Here is a 23,245-nt window from a genome sequence, read left to right as displayed (position 1 = left end):
TCTTCGGTCATTGCACAAGACTCTTCCCATGATGCACCTGACTTTATTTTCTCTCCCCCACCCCCACAATTGTGCAAAAGAATAAGATGATGAAAAGAGAATTCTCCCCAGGAGAGTTCACTTATAGGATACACTTTTCCTCATTGTACATTCACCCCCAAACTATTTCAGGTTGGATTGTCCCTCCAGTCTCCTACTTGAACACAACTTACTGAATAGAACTTAAATCTGATGGCCGTGGAAGAGAGGAGAAACTTACTTCCCTGTTCAAAGCGGGATGCTCATGCTACTTGACACAAGCAGGGGCTACGTTGTAAACAGGTTTCTAGGTCCATTTTTTGGAGAGGAATGTGTGCATAGTCCAAACCAAGTGGAGTCCCAGGCTGCTAAATTATTCCCCATGTTTTTCTTCTTCAGTCTCTTGAATACTAGAACTCCACGCTCTACGCGCTATGACAGGGCAGATACTCACAGCCGCTGTCTTTAAGGGTTATTGTGGGAGGATACCTGCAAACTGAGGTACTACTAGTTGTTTAAAAAGCATGATACCTGCTGTTGTTAATAAATGAGTAGCCGTATATTTGTGGAATTTTAAAGCTCAATTATGTACGATATGAAGTACAGTAAAGACCGTAAAACACACGCCTACGTTGATTGCTTCAACATTCCCAATGCAGAGTCACGGAATTGGCACAGTGCCCATCTCTTGCTAAACAGGTAAAGACAATTTGGTGTGTACAGAGCAGCGTGATGCCCGGCTGTTAGTAAGAACAAAAGCACATTGGCTGCAGGAGAATGGACGCAAGCCACCATGTTAGCCAAAATAAACCAGATCTATCAAGACAAATGCTACACACCTTCATGCGGGGAAGCCTAAAACAGGTGTGGAAACAGGAAAGGGAAGTGGGAAAAAGAAAGCATTTGAAAGGGTAAATGCCATCTTAACGAAACTATTACTTGGACAATTAATTTACAATTAATAAATTAAAGTAACAAATCAGTTTGCTGCGTGGTTTGCACCACAAGCGTAATAGATGAAAAAAATTTTACAAAATTCTGGTGGGGTCTCACGTCAGGGTTGAACCTGAAAGATGGTTATGTGAACAGTGTGTTGGGTCCATGTCTTTCCGCTAGGCTCCCCGACCCCTTGTGGCACTTTTCTTCTTAATGTCATCCTATCTTTTTACCAAACAATCCACGGCCACGGCCATCTTTTCCTCCTCGGTGCCATCTGGGAATTTGCAGCTGTGTTTAAGAATGGTCACAGGAAGAGCAATTGAGTACCAGCCAGGATGTAAAAAGTTGAAATGTGGGACTGGAGAGATGGCTCAGTGGTTAAGAGCACCGACTGCTCTTCCAGAGGTCATGAGTTCAATTCCCAGCAACCACATGGTGGCTCACAACCATCTGTAATGAGATCCGATGCCCTCTTCTGGTGTGTCTGAAGACAGCTACAGTAATATTCACATACATAAAATAAGTAAGTAAAAAAAACATAGAGCAGGCTGAGCAAGCCATGGGGAACAAGCCAATAAGCAGTGTTCCTCTGTGGTCTGTGCTTCAGATCCTGTCTTGAGTTCCTACCCCCATTTCTGTCACTGATGGACCATACACTGTAAGATAAAATAAAACCTTTCCTCCCCACGGTGCTCTCGGTCATGGTCTTTAATGCCAGTACAGAAAGCCAACTAGAATAAGGAACACAGCAAGGAAGTCTCATACTCTGTTGCTCATATCTCAGGATCCTGTCGCTTACTGTGTGCTGCTACATTGGTCGCTAGACCAGCTTAGGACTCCCCAGTCCAAGAGGAGTGTCTGATCCACCCATTCGGCTCAGTCAAGAAGGTCTTGTAGGCACATTCACCCGCTCGACCCCGAGCCCATCTATGTGTTCTGTCACAGTGAGTTACAGGGACCTCCAATCCGCTTGTCCTCCTCCTCTTCTGCTATCCAACACTTCAGAGACCGACAGTAGGCAGGCGATCCCAGGAAAGAGGCTCTGAGAGATCGAGGGCAGGAGCCCCGAGCGGTTTCATTGCCTATTTTTCAAAAGATTTCCTGGAGGAAGCTCGCAATCTCCACGCGGCATGATTTTTTTTTCTCACTTGCTCTGAACGCTGCATTTGGATTCACCCCGAAGCTACTGAACATACATCAAAGCCTTCGATATAAGAAGAGAGAAATTGCCTTTTCAATGGAAGGGATGAAAATAACTGAAATTTCCAGGGTGCCTGTTTCTAAAGATCTTATAAGGCTTTTAATGGCTTGGTGAAAAGCCCCTCCTCCCGCCACGGAGCCTTTCTTTCTTTGTGTAGCATTTGGTTTGGTAAAGTCTTTCAAAAGTTTAAATGTATTCCTCAATCCTGTTCTCAGCTTCTGGTATTCTGTCTTCAGGGTCGACGCATTTCAACTTCACTTACAGACATCTTCTTCACAGAGAATAAATCTGTGATAACCGGCGACTCGCTCTTCATTCTCAGAGGGGTCAACATCTCTGAGGAGCCATTTCTTAGCCTTCTCTTCGGGATCAGTCGCTGCTGACTTCAACCTTCAACTTATTTGGGGGTATCTCCTGCCAGGGGTGATGAGGCGACGGTCCCACCGTCCTGGGTCACAGCCTCACGTGTCATTCTTCAATACCAATAGAATGACGTGTTCCTTCGTCTGGACCCAGTTTTTGACACCGCTGTGCTTGCTTCCACCAGGTAACTGAGCCCTGTTATTGTTTCCCGTGCTAGTCAGGTATCTGTTGCTGTGAGGAAGACCATGATCAAAAGCAACCTGGGGAGGAAAGGGGTTTATTTTGTCTTAAAGTTTATAGTCCAACCTTGATGAAAGTGAGAGCAGGAACTCAAGCAGTAACCAGGAGGCAGGAACTGAAGCCCAGACCATTGAGGAACCCTGCTTACTGGCTTGCTCAGCCTGCTTTCTTATACAGCCCCGGTCTGCCTGCCTAGGGAGTGGCACCACCCACAGTGGGCTGGGCCCTCCCATGTAAACATTAATCAAGAACTGCCCTACAGATGTGCCTACAGGCTGCTCTGATGGAAGCATTCTTTTCAGTTGAGGTTCCTCATTCTCAGATGCCTCTAGTTCGTTGCAAGTTGACAGAAAGCCATCTGGTGCACTCCCATTATGGCAATGTGTGGGGGCAAGTGGACCATGCCCCCAGACGGAAGAACCAGCTCTACCCAGAGTCTACCTGTCCCAGAACATGTGACCACGACACCCCACCAGGAGGATCATGACAATCAGTGACCTGAAGTCCTCACCCATGCAAATAAAGCATCCCTAACATCTCAGAGTGAGCCAACGGGAAGCGTCTACCCACAAATGTTCATAAGGTCCCTGTCCACAAGGGACAAAGTACACGAGATTTCACTAAGAATCCTCTGAGTTCTTTTAAGTCTGAGGCTTACCAGTTGAGTGGCTTATTATGAGTGGGACTATTATTAATGGAGGATGCTTGGGTGTTTTGGAATTCTGGCTTCTTCTTGGACTCCTGAGTTGAGTGGGAGGTAGAGTTCGTTTCAAAACTATTGCATGGTGGAGGGTTGAGCGTGGGGATCTTTGGGGTTACATTGGGTTGCTGTCTATGCTTTTGGTAGGTTTTTGACTCTTTTGGCTTGGGGGTTGGGGAGGAGATAGATATCTCTCTCTGATTTGGCGGCAATGGGGGGGGGGCAGTAGGAGGTGGGGCCAGTGGAAGCTTGTCTGTTTTTCTAAAGGAGCCCTGTAGAGGGTTCAGTATTTGGGTGAGGGAAGGCGATTCAGATGGGGCCAAGGGCTTATTTAGTGCTTCCTCTGAGGGGATATGAGGGAGTAGGATGGGTCGATGGATTTTATTTCCCATATTAATTGGGTAATGGCTGTGAGATCTTTAGGACTTTGATTTTGGGGTTCATCTGACTGGGGGCAAAGGTGCTGTGGTATTATGGTCCTATGCACCGCTGAATTGCAGCGAACATCAGCAAAAGAATCAGGGGAGGGATTCTTTTCTTCCTGGGTGTCTCTGCTTCTGGTGAGGGAATCTACTCGCGTCCATGAGTCAGGACTGTAAATAGTACCATTGGCCATGGATGGCACTACCTGAAAGACCTCCTCCCAAAACAAGGAGGCTTACTTTTGTCGAATTCTATTCCATGGGATTTTAGTAGGGCTCATATTTCCCTAACCTGTGAGATTTCTTTTTTTTTAAGTTTTTTTTTAAGATTTATTTTATTCATGTGAGTACACCGTAGCTGTCTTCAGACACACCAGAAGAGGGCATCAGATCTCATCACAGATGGTTGTGAGCCACCATGTGGTTGCTGGGAGTTGAACTCAGGACCTCTGGAAGAGCAGTCAGTGCTCTTAGCCACTGAGCCATCTCTCCAGTCTAAGATTTCTTTTTTTAATGTGATGACAAGTTGCCTGTGACAGAAAAGAGAAGAGTGCCTCGTCCAGTGGGAATATCCCCTTGGCCTGCTGGCTTTGGGGGCTTCCAGAGAGGTCCGAAATGCTAAATCTTCACACAGATTTGAGAACGGCCTGATGTCCTAGTGGCACTTAAGTGGCTGCTGCGTTTCTAGTTTTGTTATTGTTGTCGTCGTCGTCGTTGTTGTTGTTGTTGTTGTTTTGTCTTGTTTTAAAGGGAAGTTAGATAAAGTGTCTTTGTCAACACCCATTACGGACTGTCAGATTTTAGACAGGGACCTTCAGCCTACAACAGAGTCAGAAGGCATCAGTTGTCTCTTTAGCTTTTCCAAATCCATGTTTTGACGGTCAATGATATACAAAGCAGAAAAGGGACCGGTGGCTTGACTCTCTCCAGAGTTGGGGTGCTTTCCCTTCCCATCAAATCAGAGGTCTCATTGAATTCACGTGGGTATCAGTCATGGTGCATCAGATGATTGCACCCCACGTCTTGGCACCAGTTGTCAGTTTGTGCACCGGAGTGCAGCCAGCAGGCTGTTCAGGGAAGGCAGAGAACAGTCTGAGGATCCCTAGTCCAGCCAGAATGGTAGATTCCGAGGAGCTGTGACCTGAGTGGAATGGCCAAAGTGTTGCTGCCCTCCAAGGACAGGCGGGCGGCCAGGTCTCTTCCGCTACCGTCACAGCCCGGGCAGTGATGAGACACAGCGGATCACTAGGAGTTGTAGCTGGAGCCACTAGAAGAGCTGAGGTCCATCAGTGAATGCTTTGGGAGAGAAAATTCTTCCCTGGAGTATTACAGCTCAATAAGCCAGGCACCCTCAGACGATTCTCGGTGAAATAACTTTATTTCTTGGGTTGACAGGGACCTTTTAAACATTTTGGGGTGGGGTGAGATCCAGAGGTAGATTCTTCCCATTGGCTCACTCTGGGATGCTTTATTTGCATAGGAGAGGACTTCAGGTGTTGTCCCTACATGACTGAGTGTCATGGCCCTCCTAGTGGGGCATCTTGGTCACATGTTCTGGGACAGGTAGACTCTGGCTAGGAACTGGTTCTAACACCTACCGGTCTCAATGATGAGAATTCCTGGTTTGTTTGTTTCTTTTAACTTGCTTCAACCTTGCCAGGTCTCCTGTCTGGTGGCATGGTCCACTCATACCACTGCAATCTCCATGTTTTGCACTGGTTTTGTTTTTACTTTAAAACAAAATTTAGTATTCAACACATACCTCACTGTGGGGAAGTTTAAAATTAATCTGAACAGCCATCCCAAGAGTATCTGGCACGAGGCACCAGTGTTTATAGATTCTACTTTACTTTTTCGACATTTCTGCAGTTTTTATTACATTTAAAAATATGATCTGAAGATCACGTGCATTTATGGTGTGAAAGAACACTTTAAGTTCTCCTGGACTCTGAGTCGATCGCATCACCTGCCTTCCCTAGGGGAAAAAAAAAACCAACCAGCCATAGACGAATGTCTGTGAAAATGAAAGGGCGACCCAGCTTGAAGACACGCCTCAGGATAAGTGCAGTCAGCATCCTCCAGAACAGACCCTGATTACTGGGCTTGCTTTAAGAAACTGGTACACGGGGCTGGGGATTTAGCTCAGTGGTAGAGCGCTTGCCTAGGAAGCGCAAGGCCCTGGGTTCGGTCCCCAGCTCCAAAAAAAAGAACCAAAAAAAAAAAAAAAAAGAAAGAAACTGGTACACATGATTATGGAGTGACAAGTCTGACATCTGCCAGGCAGGCGGCTGGGAACTCAGACAAGAGCTGAGGTCGCAGTCTTGAAACTGAAACCCACAGGGTAAGAGGCAGGCTGGCGATTCGGGGTAGCTATTCCGTGTCACAATTCCACATTGAAGACCATGAACGCAGATGATTGTCAGACTTCTGAGAGATATGGTAATTCCCCTGCTGGTGCTTTTCATCCATATGAAAAACTGACATTCTTCCCAATATCTTCTATAGCTTTCCAGCCAAAACTTTAGGCTTTTAGAAGGGTACAGGGGCGTTGGTGTTGTTGCTGTAATAATTAGACATTCGATCAAACCAGATGCTCTATAAACATCTTCTAATTTGAGCAGCACCCCAGAAAGAAAACATCAGAAAAGTCTGTACAGAAATATCCCGCATACATTTGAGCCCAGTGCTTGTCTACTTCAGCGCTGGCATAGAGGAAGTAGAGGTGATGTCATGCAAGGGTGTGGTCCCTGCAGTGGGCAGGTCAGGGCATAGGGATTGGTGGGCTGAGGGGGCTAAAACACAGACTCCAGGTAGCAAAGGAAAGAAGGGAAGTGAAAAGGGTCAAAATTAGAGAGCAAGAAGAAGATGATTCCGACCTGGTCTATGGAGTCCAGAGGGATTCACACAGCTGGAATACAGCCTCTGGAGCAGGGCTCTTCAGGACAGGATGGGAGAAATGAGCCTTTACGAGAAAAAAGATTAGAAGTTTGGAAGGTCAACGCCTCCATGTCTTCAGTGTAAGGAGGACAATGGCAGCTACGACGATGGGATGTCAGTATTTAGTGTTTCCAGACATAGTTATTGAGCTTCCAAAGTGTGTGCTGAATAGCATAACAACTTAACCGTCATCTAACGGAGATTAAGAGGAAGTGAGTTGCTCCTTGATGCCCAAGAACCCCAGGGGAGAGCTATCTACAATCCAGGGAGACGAGAGAGAGTCAAAGAAAACTCTTGTAAGAAATTGAGGGAGTTGGGGTTATTGTGGAACTAGAGCTCAGTCAGTCTTCTCCCTGGACCCTCAAATGATTTCCCCTTATAAGAACACTGGCTACTTTACATGTGATCCTTCCTGATTATCTCATTTTACCGTGATCCTCTCTTTGGAGTCTTCTCTCTGAGGGAAGTCATACTCTCAGGTATTATTACATCTTAGGTCTTCAATGTGTAAGTTTGGGGGATGATATAATTCTGCCTACAGCTGTACCTCAGACCAAAAATGTCTCAATTTTAAGCCTAGGCAGGTTTCTAAAAAGTCGGCTGAGTTTTAGCGAAGCCTCCTACCTGTTCCAGAAACTTCACAAAACATCCTGTGGGGATGGATCCCTAGAGAGTGATGCTGAGACGACTTGCCTGCTGTAGCCTTGGGGAAATTGGATGTGTCTTGACTCAGGGGATGCGATCAGTTAGCATCTTCCTGAAATGTTGATACCACGAATGTGGTGGTTTGAATGAGAATGGCCCACGAGTTTGAGTACTTGGCTACTTGGCTCCCCATTTGTTGGACCAGATAGGTAGAATTAGGAGGTGTGGCCTCGTTGGAGAAGGTGAGCCCTTGGGAGTGGGTGTGCCCCACATCATTTCCTGGTAGCGCTCTGCCTCCTATTTGTAGATAAGGATGTAAGCTGGTGGCAACTGCTTCAGTCACGTCTGCCTGTTGCCACGCTCCCTGTCATGATGGCTGTGACCTCCAACCTTCTAGAACTGTGAGTCCCAGGAACTTCTATAAGTTGCCTTGGTCATAGGGTCTCTTCACAACAACAGATAGCAGAGAAATTCTATGTTGTTTGAAGTGTTGTCATCTCAACGTACTTAGCAAACAAAGACACCAAGAACAACTGAATCCTTCCCTGGAGCCCTTGGGCTACTGCTCAAAAGAGGTTTAGTGACTTTATTTTTGTGACATATTTTTCCATCATAAATTTATCACCAGCACCGTGTGATATGAGGCTGTTGTACCTTGGAGATGTTTCTGAGATTTGTTTCCTGGTGAATGGTGGTTGTGGATTTTCCTTCCTGTAAGACCAGGGGCATCGAACAGCCACATTGGATGATGGAAAGGGTTCAATTTTTAACAAGCACCATTGGACTCAAAGAATACTCCAAGATGTCTGATGAGGGTGGAGGACGGGGGGAATCTGCAGTCTTTGGGGGTGTGGGGGATGGAGTAGGAGGTGAACGCTGAATATTTCACGGGCCAGGGTGATATATTTAGTTACAGAATGTGAAATGACGAGTTCTCTTCCAGGAAACATTAGTCAAGGTTTTAGAAGTTGGGTGGCGGTTTTATGCAGCTGAAGAAGAGAGCTTAATGAACCGGGATGAGGGCATCAGGAGAGCTTCCCAGCAGAAGTAAATCTCTCAGGACCAGGAGGTTCTAGTGGAAGTTCACCCAGAGGAAAGTTACATCTTAAATGGTACTCAACGCCTGGTGTGTCAGAACGGACTGTTCTCTTGGAGAAGACACGTGTACCCATTCTTTTCCTGGCATCACAGGAGACCACGTGTGCCTACCATGTGAATCCCACTTCTTGTCTTTACAGAGTCCCACTTCCTGCCCTCAAGCCCCACCCCGGGCCACACGGGTCAACTTCACAGAACAACAGATGCTTGTAGCATATTGTGTGTGCATTTTCCTCTGGTGTCACTCTCTGTCTTACGAACATTCCTTTGATCTCGCAAAGGCTTGTTAAATCCCAACTCCTTTGCAAAGGTCCCCTTGATCCTCCTAGAAGGTCCCCTTGATCCTCCTAGAAGGTCCCCTTGATCCTCCTGGTTGAAATGCTTTTCTCTGCATGGTCTGGAGACCTTATAGGACTTTATAGTCACAGTCAGGTGCAACCTGACACGCCATCTACTGGGATTTTTTCTGGGCTTGTTCTGTCTCTATCAGGATTCTAACAGATTATTTAATTTCACAAAGATATAGGCCTGGGCTTTCATTTTCTTTGAAACCTTGCCTGTGGAACAATTCTTGTTCATAGATCATGCCCATTAAGCACCCACTGAATGACACAGAATTGCTGTCTGTTAGATGGTGTTGAAAGGGTAGGAGAAAATGACTCCCTTTCTGTGAGAACACCCTTTATTGTGAAGCAAGGCCTGGGTTTCACACAGCATGGGGCTCTGGGAGGTGTGTGTGTGTGTGGGCTCATCTGGAAATGGAGATGGGGTGAGTTTGGTGCTAGGGCTGTAGAATTCTAAGGGCATGAGGTTTTAGACCAGTGTTTGCTCACTGTCTTGTTAAGACTTTTTAGTGCGCCTTGATAGTCGTCTCGCCAGTGAGATGGGAGAGGGTCATTTTAACGACGTAGTTAAAGTCAATTTTCCTTTAATAGTAAGCCTCAAAGTGGTCTTCCAACTCTTTGTCATCTGTAAGTTGCTCAAACCCTGCAAACTTGGTGAGCTGAGGGTGTTTCTTCACCTCTAGAATCTGATTGTGAGGCGACATCTTTTTTGCCTTTAATTTTGTGTGCGCGCAAGCACATGGGTGTGTGAGGGGAGTTTGTATGCATGTAATATGTGCTGGCAAGCGTGTGGAGGCCTGGGGGGGGGGGGGTCCATCCATTTTTTTATTTTTTTGGAGACACAGTCTGTCTTAGTTAGGGTTTTACTGCTGTGAACAGACACCATGACCAAGGCAAGTCTCGTAAAGGGCATTTAATTGGGGCTGGCTTACAGGTTCAGAGATTCAGTCCATTATCATCAAGGCAGGAGCATGGCAGCATCCGGGCAGGCATGGTGCAGGAGGAGCTGAGAGTTCTGTATCTTCATCTGAGGGCTGCTAGCAGAATATTCACTTCCAGGCAGCTTGGATGAGGGTCTTAAAGCCTACACCCACAGTGACACACCTACAAGTGACACTCCAACAAGGCCACACCCACCCAACAAGACCACACCCACCCAACAAGGCCACACCCACCCAACAAGGCCACACCCACCCAACAAGGCCACACCCACTCCAACAAGGCCACACCCACTCCAACAAGGCCACACCCACCCCAACAAAGCCACACCCACCCCAACAAGGCCACACCCACTCCAACAAGGCCACACCTTCTAATCGTGCCACTCCCTGGGCCAAGCGTATTCAAACCATCACAGGGTCTCTCATTGGTTTAGAGTTCACCCAAATAAACCAAGCTGGCCAGTGAATTCCAGGGATGCTCCTGCCTCTTTCTTCTCAGTTCTGGGATAAGAATCATGTGCTAAAAATGCCCAACTTTTTCTTTCGGTTTGGGGGTGAATTAAGTCCTCACGCTTGTCTGGCGAGCACTTTGCTGGCAGAGCCCTGTTTCTAGCCTGACTTTGGCTGGGTTTTTCTTCCTGGTTTTAGAGCTGGCGGCTGTGGTGAGGTGTAGTGGGAAGAGTTCAGAAATTAAATCAGAAACTAAGTCCATGCCTACCCCCAGCGACCCGTGTTTTTATTGAAAAAATAGTGGAACTTGAAGTTAATTTCTCTAGCTTCATTTCATGTTTAAAATGCGACAGTAACCCTTTCAGGAAAGTTAACCCTTTCAGGAAGATCTTGGTCGTAGTCTCACGTGACCAAGGGCCTTTAGTCAGTTTCCTTTATAGTTCTTGAACAGCTGTTTGGGCTTAGGGTTGAGACTGCAAGATGCTTTCTGTCTTTGAGTCGCTTTCCCCATAAACTCAATTTGCCATCAGGAATCGATGCCTTCCCCAAATTCAGCAAGTCACTGCAGTCTAAGAATGCCGTGGGTGTCAAAATAAAAAAACTCATCTCTCTGTATTTGATAAGCAGCCTTGTAAAATGAAGTTGGTTTAGAAATAAACAAAAAAATTGACAGGGCTATGCCACGGATGAAACGGAAGGGACGCAGGAGGGATATGTAGCCAAAGAAGAGGCCAGAGATGTATGCTTGGCGTCTCTCAAAAGCCAAGCCGGGTAACTTTTCATACCGCGTCTGCCCTCTAGTGGCTGACAGAGGGATTGGACAACTGTCTCCCTGTGGAAACAGGTCCTTGCAGAGAGAGAGAGGAAGCCGACTGGGGGTTAGTTCAGCAAAATACTCAATAGCCTTGTCTGCAGCCACCTCCTCTGTGGACAGCTGCTCAAATTCCTCTAACCTGCTCCCTGTGCCAGGCATAGTAGAAGGCTCAGAGGTAAGAAAGCCTGGTCCTGTCATCTGTCATCAGATTTACCTAGCCTCACTGTGCTAACCGCGAGTATTTCGTTTGAGAGCTGTGAAGATTATATGAACTAATTCACATAAAGCAGTGTGACTTGGAGCTGGTACCTTCAAGCATGAAGTGAACCTTTCGAATCCCCTCTCACCGTTATTCACGTGTGAATACTTGTGGATAGGTTGGGGCTGAGAATATATATTGATCCTTATTCAGATTACCTTTGAAGTGTCTCCAAGCAGCAGAATGTTCCCTTTAAAGGAGAATGGTTGCCTCGGATCGATGTGCAATTGTAGGTTTTGATAAGTGGGCTCATCAAGTTTTTCTCTCTTCTTTCTCTTCAGATGTATGAGTCTGCTTGTTCCTTCTCAGTTAGAGGTTGTATCTCTCTCTCTCTCTCTCTCTCTCTCTCTCTCTCTCTCTCTCTCTGTGTGTGTGTGTATGTATGTATGTGTGTGTGCCCCTCCCTCTCTTCCCTCCCCCCTTCTTCCCTCCCTCCTTTCCTCATTGGAGTTTGGGTTATTTGAGAAAATCTCTGTAGCCCAGGCTATCAAGGAACTCAACATATACCCCAGGATAGCCTTAAACATGTGGTGATCCTCCTGTCTAAGCATCCCAGGTACTAGGATTAAGGGTATCACAGGCATGAACCATTCTAGCCTGGTCATCACAGGACATATTTGAATAGAATTTCCTGGCATCCACTTCCGAGGTGAAGGGCTGTATGGGCTGTCTTTCTGGGCAAGCACACAACTGAAATCAGTCTTCTTCCAGAGGCGAGCATGGGGTATACTCACTGGCTAACATTGCCACATCTTCCTGCAGGTCATATCCTATACTCAAGGGCTGAGAGTCACAGCGCTTTCTCTGAGCTCTGCCAGAAAGAGGACTGTTAAAGTAAGAAAGGCAGAAACTGGTACCCGCCTCCCAGTGGATGTTGCACTGTTATCAGAAGCGTTAAGGATTTGAGGAGATAGATCTTGAGACGGCACAGATCTCAAGGTGATCGAGCGCTGTCACCTGCTGGGGCCGGCTCGCACAGAGGCTCCCATACAGGAGCCCGAGGTCCCTCTCTCCTCCATACCATGTTGCAGCAGAGAGCTAGAGGAACAAAACGAGAGAGTTCTGAATCTACGTGTGGCACAGTTGGGGCGGGGTGGGGTCTTCCAGCTAGAAGGAACAAATAAGTATCTGGCAAGTTTGAAAGCCTTGAGGAGGCTGCTGTATGGTGCACATTCGTGAATGAGAGGTGAGAGGAGGTGAAGGAGAGAGAGGGAGGAGGGGGAGAGAGAGGGGGGAGATGCAGAGGGAGGGAAGAAGAGAGGGGAAGGGAGGAGGGAGGGGGAGGGGGAGGGAGAGGGAGGAAAGGAGAGAGGGAGGGAGAGGGAGAAGGGCTATCTATCTGGGTTGTAGAGGCCACTTCTCGTTGTGAAAGTGCTCATGAGTGAGACAGATAAGACCTGAGTAGATGAGAGGGAGAGAGAGAGGCACTCACACAGCTTCTGGTTTAAACCAAGCTTGGAGGAGAGAAGGTGAGGAGGCAGGTATATTAAATAGGAATTCTAGACTTCTCCAAGCAAGACACACCCAAGGGTGAAGCTGGTAGTTGCTATATCTTGAATCAAGAGCGTCTCCCAAAGAGCTAGGTGCTAAGGGACAAGTCACAGCCTGTGGTACTACATGGAGTAGTTGAAGCTTTAAGGGGAAGAACACAATTAGAAGTTCAGTCTTTGAGGCCTGCACGCGGTGGTTTGAATAAGGTGCCTCCCACAGTTTTAGGCATTTGAATGCTTGTTTCCCAGTTGGTGGCACTGGTTGTCGAGGCTTGGAGGACATGCCTGGTTGGAGGAAATGTGTCACTGGTGGCAGGCTTAGAGTGCTTAAGGACACAAATCATTTCTAGTCCGCTCTCTGCTTCTTGATTGCACGGCTCAGGGCATGTGAGCTCTTAGCTTTCTGCTTCGGTTGTCACACTTTGGATCCACCATTATAGACTCAAACCCAGAACTGTAAGCCCAAGTAAACTCTCCGCTAAATTGCCTTGGTTTTATCACAATAATAGAAAAGTAACCGAAACAGGCTGTGATGGTCCTGTGATGGTCTCACTGTAGATGGTTGGGCAAGAAAGGAAGGTGTTGCTAGGCAACAGTATACTCGAATCATTTGAGGCTATACATGCTTGTTAATTAATTAATTAATTAACTAACCACTGACACAATCTCCTGTATCCCAGACTACTGTAGTCAAGGATGACCTTGAAATTCTGATTATCTTACTACCATATCCTGAGTTCTCTTGAGCATGCCATCAACCCTTAGCGTATGTGGTGCTGGGGGATGGTACCCCTTTCCTGTGCATGCTAGGCAGGCACTCTACTGATCGAGCTACCTCTTTCTCCTACTTGATTAACATTATCATTTCGTAAGTCTCGTTTTTATATCATCAGCATCGTTGTGGTCATCAAATATCCACAGCTCGCTAACTCTAACATTCATCTCAGCGTCAATTCTTCCAACTTTCATTCCTATTCCCACCACTCTTATAAATTCCGTGATGACAGCTGCATACTTATTTTATAAAACTGATTTATTTAAATCTTAGTTTGCGAGTGTTTGCGCGCATGTGTCTGTGTACTGCATGCATGCATGCCGCACCTTTGGAGGCCAGATAAGGGTGCTGGGAGCCCTGGAATTGGAGTGACAGATGGTCGGTTGTGAGCTGCCATGTGAGTGCTGGGAACTGATCCCAGGTCCTCTGGAGGAGCAGCCAGTGCTCTAACCACTGAGCCATCTCTCCAGCCACAGGTGTATTTTTAAATCCTCATTATCTTCGTGCTCAGACTTCCATGGACCTTCGATATCTCCTTCCTATAAGCTAGGTTTGCCGCCTGTGCTTTATAACATGCCTGTGGATTACAGGTTCAACTGGAGATACTTATTAAATGGGGCCATGTACCATCTCCATGTTCATCTTTGAAGATACAGTGGTGAGAAGGTTGGCTATGCTGACTGCCTTCACAGAACTCTCACTGTAATGGAGTTGTATAGCACTGACCTTCCATGAACGCTTACAGTGCAGGTGACAAATGAAACGAGAAGGTGCCCCCTTTGTCCATATTTTCCAGGGCTCAACCCTAGAACCTCCTTTCTTTGCTCTAAATGTATCCTCAGGAGCACAGTCCACCTCTTGGATTCCATGAACTACTCCTCAAAGTTGCCCCCGAGCCAAATTTCTCCAATTACATCTAACCAACATCTACTTGACCTGCCTTGGTGGGAAATTCAAAACCACCCTCGGAGTTAACAGAGCAGAAATAAAAGCAATCACCATGGCCGTTCAACGGCCACACACATGCTCACTCTGACTCCCCACCTCTGTCTGGTCCATCAGCATCCATGGCAGCAGCCTTGAGCCAGCTGCCTACTTGGGCAAAAGAACTCGAGCTTGGACCTTCTGGTCAACCTCACACCAGCCATTTTTGATTTGCCCATCACTATCTCTGTCCCTTTCTTCTCTTCAGTGTCTCTTGATGTGCTCTAGTAATCTCTGTTCCTACTGGAAATGGCCCCACTGACCATTAAGAACCATTAACCCTCACTAGACTTTTATTATGCACCAGGTGATATAGTTAAATGTGCTTCCTCATTTTATCCTCAGAACAACACTGGGGTTCAAGTTTAGCCACTTCCCTCAAGCACTAGGGCCACAGCACTGGTCTCATTTTACAGGTAAGGAAGGCAAAGTGCAGAAAAGCTAAGGATTTTGCCAACGACACAGATGTCAAAGGAATGAATGCATAATAGGGGCCTGTGTTAGTGTAGTGGTTTGAATAGGTTTGGCCCCCATAGACTCAGATTTGAATGCTTGGCTAGAGGGAGTGGCACTATTAGGGGGTGTGGCCTTGTTGGGGTGGGTGTGGCCTTGTTGAAGGAAGTGCATCATTGTGGGGGTGGGCTTTGGGGTCTTAAACACTCAAGCTCCAGCCAGTGTGGTACACGGTCTTGTTCTGCTGCCTTCTGATCAAGATGTAGAACTCCTAGCTCCTTCTCTAGCACTGCCACGTCTGCCTGGACTCTGCCATGTTTCCCAGCCTGAGGAGAGCGGGCTAAATCTCTGAACTGTAAGCCAGCCCCAATTAAGTGTTTTCCTTTATTAGAGTTGCTGTGGTCATGGTGTCTCTCCACAGTGACAACACCCAAATGAAGACAGTTGGTAAGCTGAGGCAGCCTTCACAGTTCCTCTGGGGTTCTACAGTAACCTTCAACCTTGTCCTGCCTATGTTTTATACACAGAGTAACATAGTTTTCTGTTGTTGTTTCCTTTGCCTTGGAGACAGGATCTTAGCCTGAAGTCCAGGCTGAAATTGAACTCCCCATGCTGCCCAGACTTCCCTCAAACGCATGGCAAACTCCTGTGGGCCTCCAGAGCGACTTGGACTATTGCAGTGAACTTCTGTCCCCAACTTTAAAACCTTTCTTTATTTTCTTTGTTTGCTAAAGTGATTTTCTTAGGTTAACAGATAGCATAATGGTTTTAATCCTGGCAGCATCCCACCTGTGTGTGTGTGTGTGTGTGTGTGTGTATGTATGTGTCTGTGCCTGTGTGTCTATGTGTGTTTCTCTGTGTGTGTCTATGTTTGCATGTCTCTGTGAGTTTCTATGAGTGTGTGTGTCTATGTGTGTCTGTGTTTGCATGTGTCTGTGTGTATGTCTCTGTGTATGTGTCTGCGTGTGTCTATGTGTGTTTCTCTGTGTGTGTCTATGTTTGTATGTCTCTGTGTGTTTCTATGAGCGTGTGTGTGTGTGTGTGTGTGTGTGTGTATCCGTGTATTTGTGGGTATATATATGTGTGCATGTGTGTCTGTGTATGTGTCTGTGTTTCTCTGCGTGTGTGTCTGTGTGTATGTATGTATCCGTGTATTTGTGTGTGTGTATGTGTGCATGTGTGTCTGTGTGTGTCATTGTATTTTATTCTCCTCCCTTCTCTTCTCCCACTGTGTCGTCTTGTGTTCCACACCCCATCTGTTTTCCTTCCTTCCCTGGTTGGTTCCCAGTTCCGCTCTCTCAACATGCATTCCATCACCCTTCCTAGCGCTACCTTCTTTCTCTTTCATGATTCCTCTCTGTCTCTTCACCCCTGACCCCCGAGCCCCGCCTCTAATGTAGGCTATGTGTGTAAGGGGAGGCTGGAGTGTGCCTTATTTCGTTTAGCACAGTACCTTTCAGTTGCTTCTATTTTCCTGCAAGTGTCACGATTCCATTCTTCCTCAAGAAGGCATTTCTATTTAAAGTTGTTCCTGGCTGCCCCTCGGAAAAATTCCAAAGCCCAATGAAGCCTTCAGGATCATTCTCCACAGTCTTCAGTCTTCTTTGTTTGCCTTTTAGGGCTTTCTGGTTCCCTACCCCTTATCTTCATACAGCTTCTAAATACTTAACCTTTTAAAAACGTTTTTTATTTTCTTCTAAAAGGAAATCATATTATGGACAATTTTTCTTGGCTTAATATCTCCTCTCTAAGGCCACAAATTATTTAAAACACACCTTTTCCTTTTCACATTTATAATTGAGAAATAGTCATTTTGTATATTGTGATGCAAGACGTGTTGTTTTGATATATATGGATATTATAAAATGATTGAATCGTGTGAAGGAACATTCCTAGCACCTCATACTTCTTTTGTGGGGAAAGCATTTGAAATCTCTCAGCAGTTTTCAAATACGCAATACATCATTATTCATCACTGTGGTGTGCTGTGCAATCAGTCCCCACCCCCAACCTTCCTTTCTAATCAAACCTTTGCACCACTTCACCAGCATCCCTATGCCTCCACCCCACCGGAAGCTCCTGGAACCACCATCTATCCCCTCTGCCTAAATGAGTCCATTGTTTTTAAAAATTCCATGTATGACTTATCAATATTGTGTGGTACTTGCTTTTCTGTCCCTGTCAGAATCAGGCTAACTTTATAAAGAAGAGAAGATTATTTAGTTTATGGGTTTAGGGTTTGTGTGTCCAAAGAGCATGGTACAAGCTTTGGCCAAATCCCATGGTAGACTGGGATGATATGCCAAGCCAGGGAGACTGGATAGGGATAAGGGCAGGCGTGTAGTCCAAGGCTCTTGAGACTAACCATAGTCTCATGAGAAGAAATACGTCGCTTCCTTCTGAAGCCATACCCACACTAATCTGAGGGCCAAGCACCGGGCCCTACGTGGTAGAGACCCCTCCCCTTCTGATTGCCGCCACATTGGGCATCGTACTTCCAACGAATGAATGCCCAAGTCACAGGTGAACCACGGCACGTGGCAAAGGAGCCCTTGCAGATACGTTAGTGAGTGAGACTGGGATTCGGGCTTGGATTATGCAGGTGGTCCTAATGTAGCCTGAGTCTCTACTGAGCGTGGGCATTCAGAATCAGAGAAGACAGTGAGACAATGGAAACCCCCAGAAGCTGGAAGGGCTAAGAAAACATGGTCTTTCCTGGAGCTTCCAAAGGGACACAGTTCCGAAGACATCTTGAGTCAATCATGTTGGGGGTGTCTTAAAGGCAGATATTTCGTGGGCTCAGCTGGACCCACAGTGGCAGATGAACAGGAGAGGAACCTTCACTCAGACCTTTACGGATGTGACCCCATACGGTCCCGTGAGGTGCAGATGCCACACTGGCCACTAGATGTCAGGCTTTACCCCCCACTCCTATCTTCCCCACCCGTCCCGAATTTTAGAATGGTTGTTTTCATATGCATTATCCCAACGAGCCTCACATTTACAGATGAGGAAATGGAGGCCCTGACACCATCTCAGTCACCAGTGGGGCTGGGGCAACAGTGGGTGGGGACATTCCAGTTAGCCATGCTGTGTTGCCTTAATCGAGTTGGGCGCCTTGCATCTAGGCTGCGTCTGCGGATGTTTAACATACGAGCACAGACGAGGAAACACGCGGCCCTAAGAACAGAACCAAGAGAAAACCTAGGTCCTTTGCAAAGAAATCTTACTACAACATTGTCATCCATCTTTATTTTTAGTCCCATTTTCATGAAAGGGTAGGGCAAATTTTTTTTTAAAGAGTTAAAATTTTTAAAGACTTTTAAATTTCTCAAATGGTATTTAGATAGAAGCAAAGGCTTAGTATCGAACCTGTCAGAAGACACTCGTGTGCAGGGGAACCAGAGCTGCCCATGATAGAAGAGAGACCAGAAAGTGCAAGGCCTTCTGGGAACTGAGGCCCAAGGTTAGTCCGTCCAAAACCAACATGGCATCAGTGGGTGGGTGGTGGTTGGGGTATGGATGGAGTGTGTGTGTCAAAGGGAGAGAGCTGGGGAAGATGGACAAGGAAACGTCTGGCTTTTTGGCTCCTAAAAATACAACTGTTAGGGACTTTGTGTGTTGACAGTTTCCCTAAGATTCTGACTGAAGACCTCCACTACCATTAATGAGCAAACACTCTCAGGCTAGGCTCAACCCCAGGCTGACAGGCAACAGTGGTACGCTGGGTAAAATTCCCGCCACTTCATCAACGTAAATAGACCTATTAGACTTCTCTCAAGACACTTTACTGAAAAGATGTTGAAGGTTCTTATGAAGGGAAAAAAATCATAAAATGATAGCTCAAAGGTTACTCAGGAAAGGTCTGGATTGAGTTTTCCCTTACCTTGCTCATCTTTTAACTTGCTAAAATCCAATATGATTAACACAAAATCAGTCTCTCTCTCTCTCTCTCTCTCTCTCTCTCTCTCTCTCTCTCTCTCTCTCTCTGTGTGTGTGTGTGTGTGTGTGTACATTTATATGCTACTACTACTACTACACACACGTATATATGTGTATATATATGTATATATATGTATATATATGTATATATAAAGCATTTTTTGAATCCACTATATGACTGTGTGTCACAGGACCCCATAAAGGTCTGCTAAATGCCCTGTGTAATCCTCACCACTGTATCGAACGAGGCATCTTACAGGTATAGGTGTCTGCTGCTGAGCGGCTTACAGGACTTATAGGTCTTTTTTTTTTTTTTTTAGCTGGGGACCGAACCCAGGGCTTTGCGCTTCCTAGGTAAGCGCTCTACCACTGAGCTAAATCCCCAGCCCCTATAGGTCTTATACAGGAGCTGCTGTTTAAACCTCTGCAGTTCTCCTCAGACTTGGAAGACTGTTAGGAAGCGTGAGCCGAAGACAGGATCAGCAACACATTAAGCTATCAAGGATGGATACTCTTTGACCTGCGCAGAATTAGCCTCTGACACCAGAGAAGTTTAAAGACAGTCAGTGTCAGGGTAAGCCAGGGACCACAGCACTAACTGGAGGAGATCAGAACTACAATGCCATCACAATAACCCAAACCAGAAGGAAGGACCGTTCTCCTCGTCTAGAATTCTGCTTCCCCACCGGAGTTGGGAAACCCATGCATCCAGCTTATTTGGCTTCTAAGGCAAGGCCTGGACAAGGTCCTGGAAGTCTCTTATAATTCCTTAGCACCGTGTCTCAAGCTACACCCATCTCCTCTCTCCATAAGAACCGGTGTCTTTAAGGGAAGAAGACCACTTCTTCCTCCAGGAGGCATAGCCACATCCCTAGCCCTCAGGACGAACATCTACAATCAAGGCATTGTTCTGTGCTGTAAGGAGTAGAGGTTTAAAGGAGATCACCACCTTGCTCCGTTCAAAACAGTTATCTGTTCTCTCCAACTCCCTTGAGGTCTCAGGTGTTCACAGCTCAAGTCTGCATCCTTGCATATTCTCGTATCCGGTTACTATTATGTTTATTTGGTTAATTATTTACATCTTGAGGACGAGCATCGAGCTGACCTGTGCTATAAGCAGTGAGTGGGACCTGGGCTGCCCTTGCTTGGATTTTTCCCTTTTGATACCCAAGGGAGGACACCCTGTATTTATGTCGATTTCCTTTTGAGTTATAACACCTAACTGTGAAGATAACAACTTCCCCATTGAAGTGGGCATTCCACAAAGCCAAGGCCCTAAAATACACCACCAGGAGGTTTGTTGAAAGTGGAGAAGGAAGAGGTGGACACATAGCCCAGCATGTGATCTGTGGGTGGGGACAGATCACTGCCCAGGAGCAGTCTTTGGAATTGCATGTGAAGGCTACTCAGAGTTGCTCTTGGTCTCCCCAATGATGTCCAACTCAGCACCACAACCTGGACGTCCAGATTCTCCCGGAATGCTTGGTGTTACTCCTTCGTACGGTTCCTGGGATTCAGTTATGAGCACCCATCTCTCAGAACTACGAGCAAGTACTCAGGATGCTGAGACTTCTACTGCAGTTCTGGAGACAGAGGCGCAGGGAAGTAAAAAGCGCCTTCAGTTCTTCTGCTGAGGATGCCAAATGGTACACGTCTCGCCTCTCCTTTGCTTCCCCAAGGCTTTTGGCAAAGCTGACGAGGGGCGGAGAAGCAGAGACTTGGGGCTTCTGAAAGCGAAGTGGATTTTTGAATGCTAAAAAACCAAAAATGGATAATTTCCAGTTCTAAAGAACTGCCTCTGAGGGTAATTGAGGCAATAAAAACTCACTTTTTGAACCTGGCAAGCGATGTTTCATTGACTTAATTGAGTTTTCAACTCAACAAAATTGCTTTTCAGGGGACAGCTGCTTTTTTTGTTTTTGTTTTGTTTTTAACTTAGTTTTTCTTCTAAAGCATCCAGACTTCCTCACATAAAGGAACCTCCTACTGTAGATTTTTCTGTAAGTGTAGATAGCTCTCAAAGCCCCATATTTATACTTCAGTTCTTGTACTTAAGCTAGGTAGACTCGTATTTATAGTTTCATTCAGCCAAAGACAACTGGCCAACTCTTCAAAACTTAGGAATAACGAAACACCAACAATCGCCAAGGGGCAGGCGCAAGAAACAGATTTAGAGGCAGCTCAGGCTGCCGCTGGTCTTGAGGGTCACGTCCTATAATGGGCTAGGGTTGTTTCCTGGGCAAGACCTGCTCGGTGTCCACCGTGTTAATCTTTTTTTTTTTTTTTTTGGTTCTTTTTTTTTCGGAGCTGGGGACCGAACCCAGGGCCTTGCGCTTCCTAGGTAAGCGCTCTACCACTGAGCTAAATCCCCAGCCCCCCACCGTGTTAATCTTACAGGGTGCTTGGGCACCTTACCATGTTGTAATCTTACCAAGGCGTAGCGAGCTTCCAGGGACCCAGGTAGCCATGTTTATGCGGCAAACACTTTTACCTGCTTGCTCTTGTGGTTCATTTTAATAGAAAACTCTACGTCGTGTATTTCTTGGTCTTGTGAGTCACGGTGGGTTAAACGGCATATACCATATGATTACAATTGACAGCCACTGGTAGAAAAGTATCTATTATTGTTTAATTCATGTTAAATTACCCACTGGCCTCAATCTGTACAGACTCCAGAGTGGACACAGATTTGACGGTGTGATGAAGGATTACACATAGGGTTGTGTTTCTGAGATGGGCTTTAGGTTTTCTTCTTATCGCTTTGAAATTTCCAGATAACAAGGCAGTGGCGGCGCACGTCTTTAATCCCAGTACTCTGGGCAGGAGGAGACAGGAGCAGGCTAAGCTCTGTGAGTTCGAGGCCAGCCTGATCTACAGAGCGAGATTCAGAACAGACAGCTAAGGCTACATGGAGGAACCCAGTCTCAGAGAAAATAAAAATCAGATCTAGAGTTGCAGAGAGCGCCCGCCTCTCTCGTTCCTGTAGGTAGCTGGAAACTACAGCAGCCAAGCCAATTAGAAGCAAATTCCTGAGGAGTTTACCAGTTGCCTCCTCCCGGAACACCAAAGGGCTAATTACGGCAGGCGGTCAAAGTGTTATCAGGTCCATCTGCTGGCAAGTGTGTCCAACCAACACATCCGATCCACAGGCTTCTTGCCAACCTAGCCACTCTCTAATGTCGCACAGAGCCTCTTCATAGTCACTTCTACCCGTGCTTCCTGCTCTGAGTGCCAACCTGCCCTAACAGAACGACCAGTCTGTATTCTCTTTCCTTCTGTTTAAAACAACAACAACAACGACAACCGCCCAACTGTTGTAATGTGTGCTAAACAGACTTCAGGCGTTTGACTCAAAAATTGGTTTTCTTGCCTCCTAAATATCTAAGATCCTTCTTGCTGAAGAGGTAATTAAAATAATGGACACACCACTTGTAATGTATCAGACAACCCCAAGGGTCTCCAAAAATACTGGTTTTATTGGCTTGTGGCATTTGTCACTCCCAATACCCCAGATATGTGTGGCTTCCCTGTTCCCAGTGGGCATCTATTTATAATCATTAAGCAAACCAGACAGTATCGGCCTGGCCTCTTCAGACAGTGGCGCCAGCCCAGGTCTATCCCTGAAGACATTCAGGTGACTCATAGTCACCTATAGCTCCAGTTTCAAATGATCTGACACCTTCTTCTGGCCTCTTTGAGTAACACACACACACACACACACACACACACACACACACACACACACACACGGTGCATATGCATACTTGGTCACCCACAAAAAAAATAAATAAAATAAATTCAAGACCATTACCCAGACTTCATACATGTAAATGTGTGCCAACATACGTTGTAACTTTAAACCTGCTGGTGCGTGATGGTAACAACAGAATCAAGGTTTCTCATTTAGTACAGTTGGAAATCTTAAGCTTTGAATGAGAATGGCTTTGGAATCCTTCCATTTGCTGGTTTGTGTAAAGCATTCTGGCAATGACCTGTTTTTTGCTCTGTCTCTGGTCACTTCAGTTTCACATCTAGAGATCCCTTTCCCGTGTATTGTCTCTTGCTAGCTCCTGTTTTTCCGAGTTTACTGCTATATTTACTCTGACCAGAATGCGGTAATCATCCAGCAAGTCTCTTTTCTATTACAGCCGGCTTTTCAGGAGCTGGCATTTTCTACGAAGCGAGATCGCCATTGGCACTTAGAGCATCACATAAAGTGTGCGGGATTGC

The 23,245-nt window shown here is 46.3% G+C and overlaps 2 long non-coding RNA genes across 3 annotated transcripts; one reads left to right on the top strand and one right to left on the bottom strand.

Annotated features, from left to right (window-relative positions):
• Positions 1-1,650: 1,650 nt before the first annotated feature.
• On the bottom strand, positions 1,651-7,853 carry LOC120095828 (uncharacterized). 2 transcript variants are annotated; one of them, XR_005491686.2, is made up of 3 exons: positions 7,445-7,853; positions 6,760-6,845; positions 1,651-6,443 (listed from the first exon to the last, which is right to left on the bottom strand). It is a non-coding gene; the product is annotated as an uncharacterized LOC120095828 (long non-coding RNA). The 2 variants fall into 2 exon arrangements; XR_010056443.1 differs by lacking the exon at positions 7,445-7,853 and having other exon boundaries at positions 6,760-6,896.
• LOC120095829 (uncharacterized) lies at positions 7,441-20,952 on the top strand. The gene is made up of 3 exons (XR_005491687.2): positions 7,441-8,040; positions 18,420-18,539; positions 19,336-20,952. It is a non-coding gene; the product is annotated as an uncharacterized LOC120095829 (long non-coding RNA).
• Positions 20,953-23,245: the final 2,293 nt, after the last annotated feature.

The sequence above is a fragment of the Rattus norvegicus genome, chromosome 12, assembly GCF_036323735.1.
Source record: "Rattus norvegicus strain BN/NHsdMcwi chromosome 12, GRCr8, whole genome shotgun sequence".
Classification (NCBI taxonomy): Eukaryota; Metazoa; Chordata; class Mammalia; order Rodentia; family Muridae; genus Rattus; species Rattus norvegicus.
This window is presented reverse-complemented; position numbering and strand designations above follow the sequence as displayed.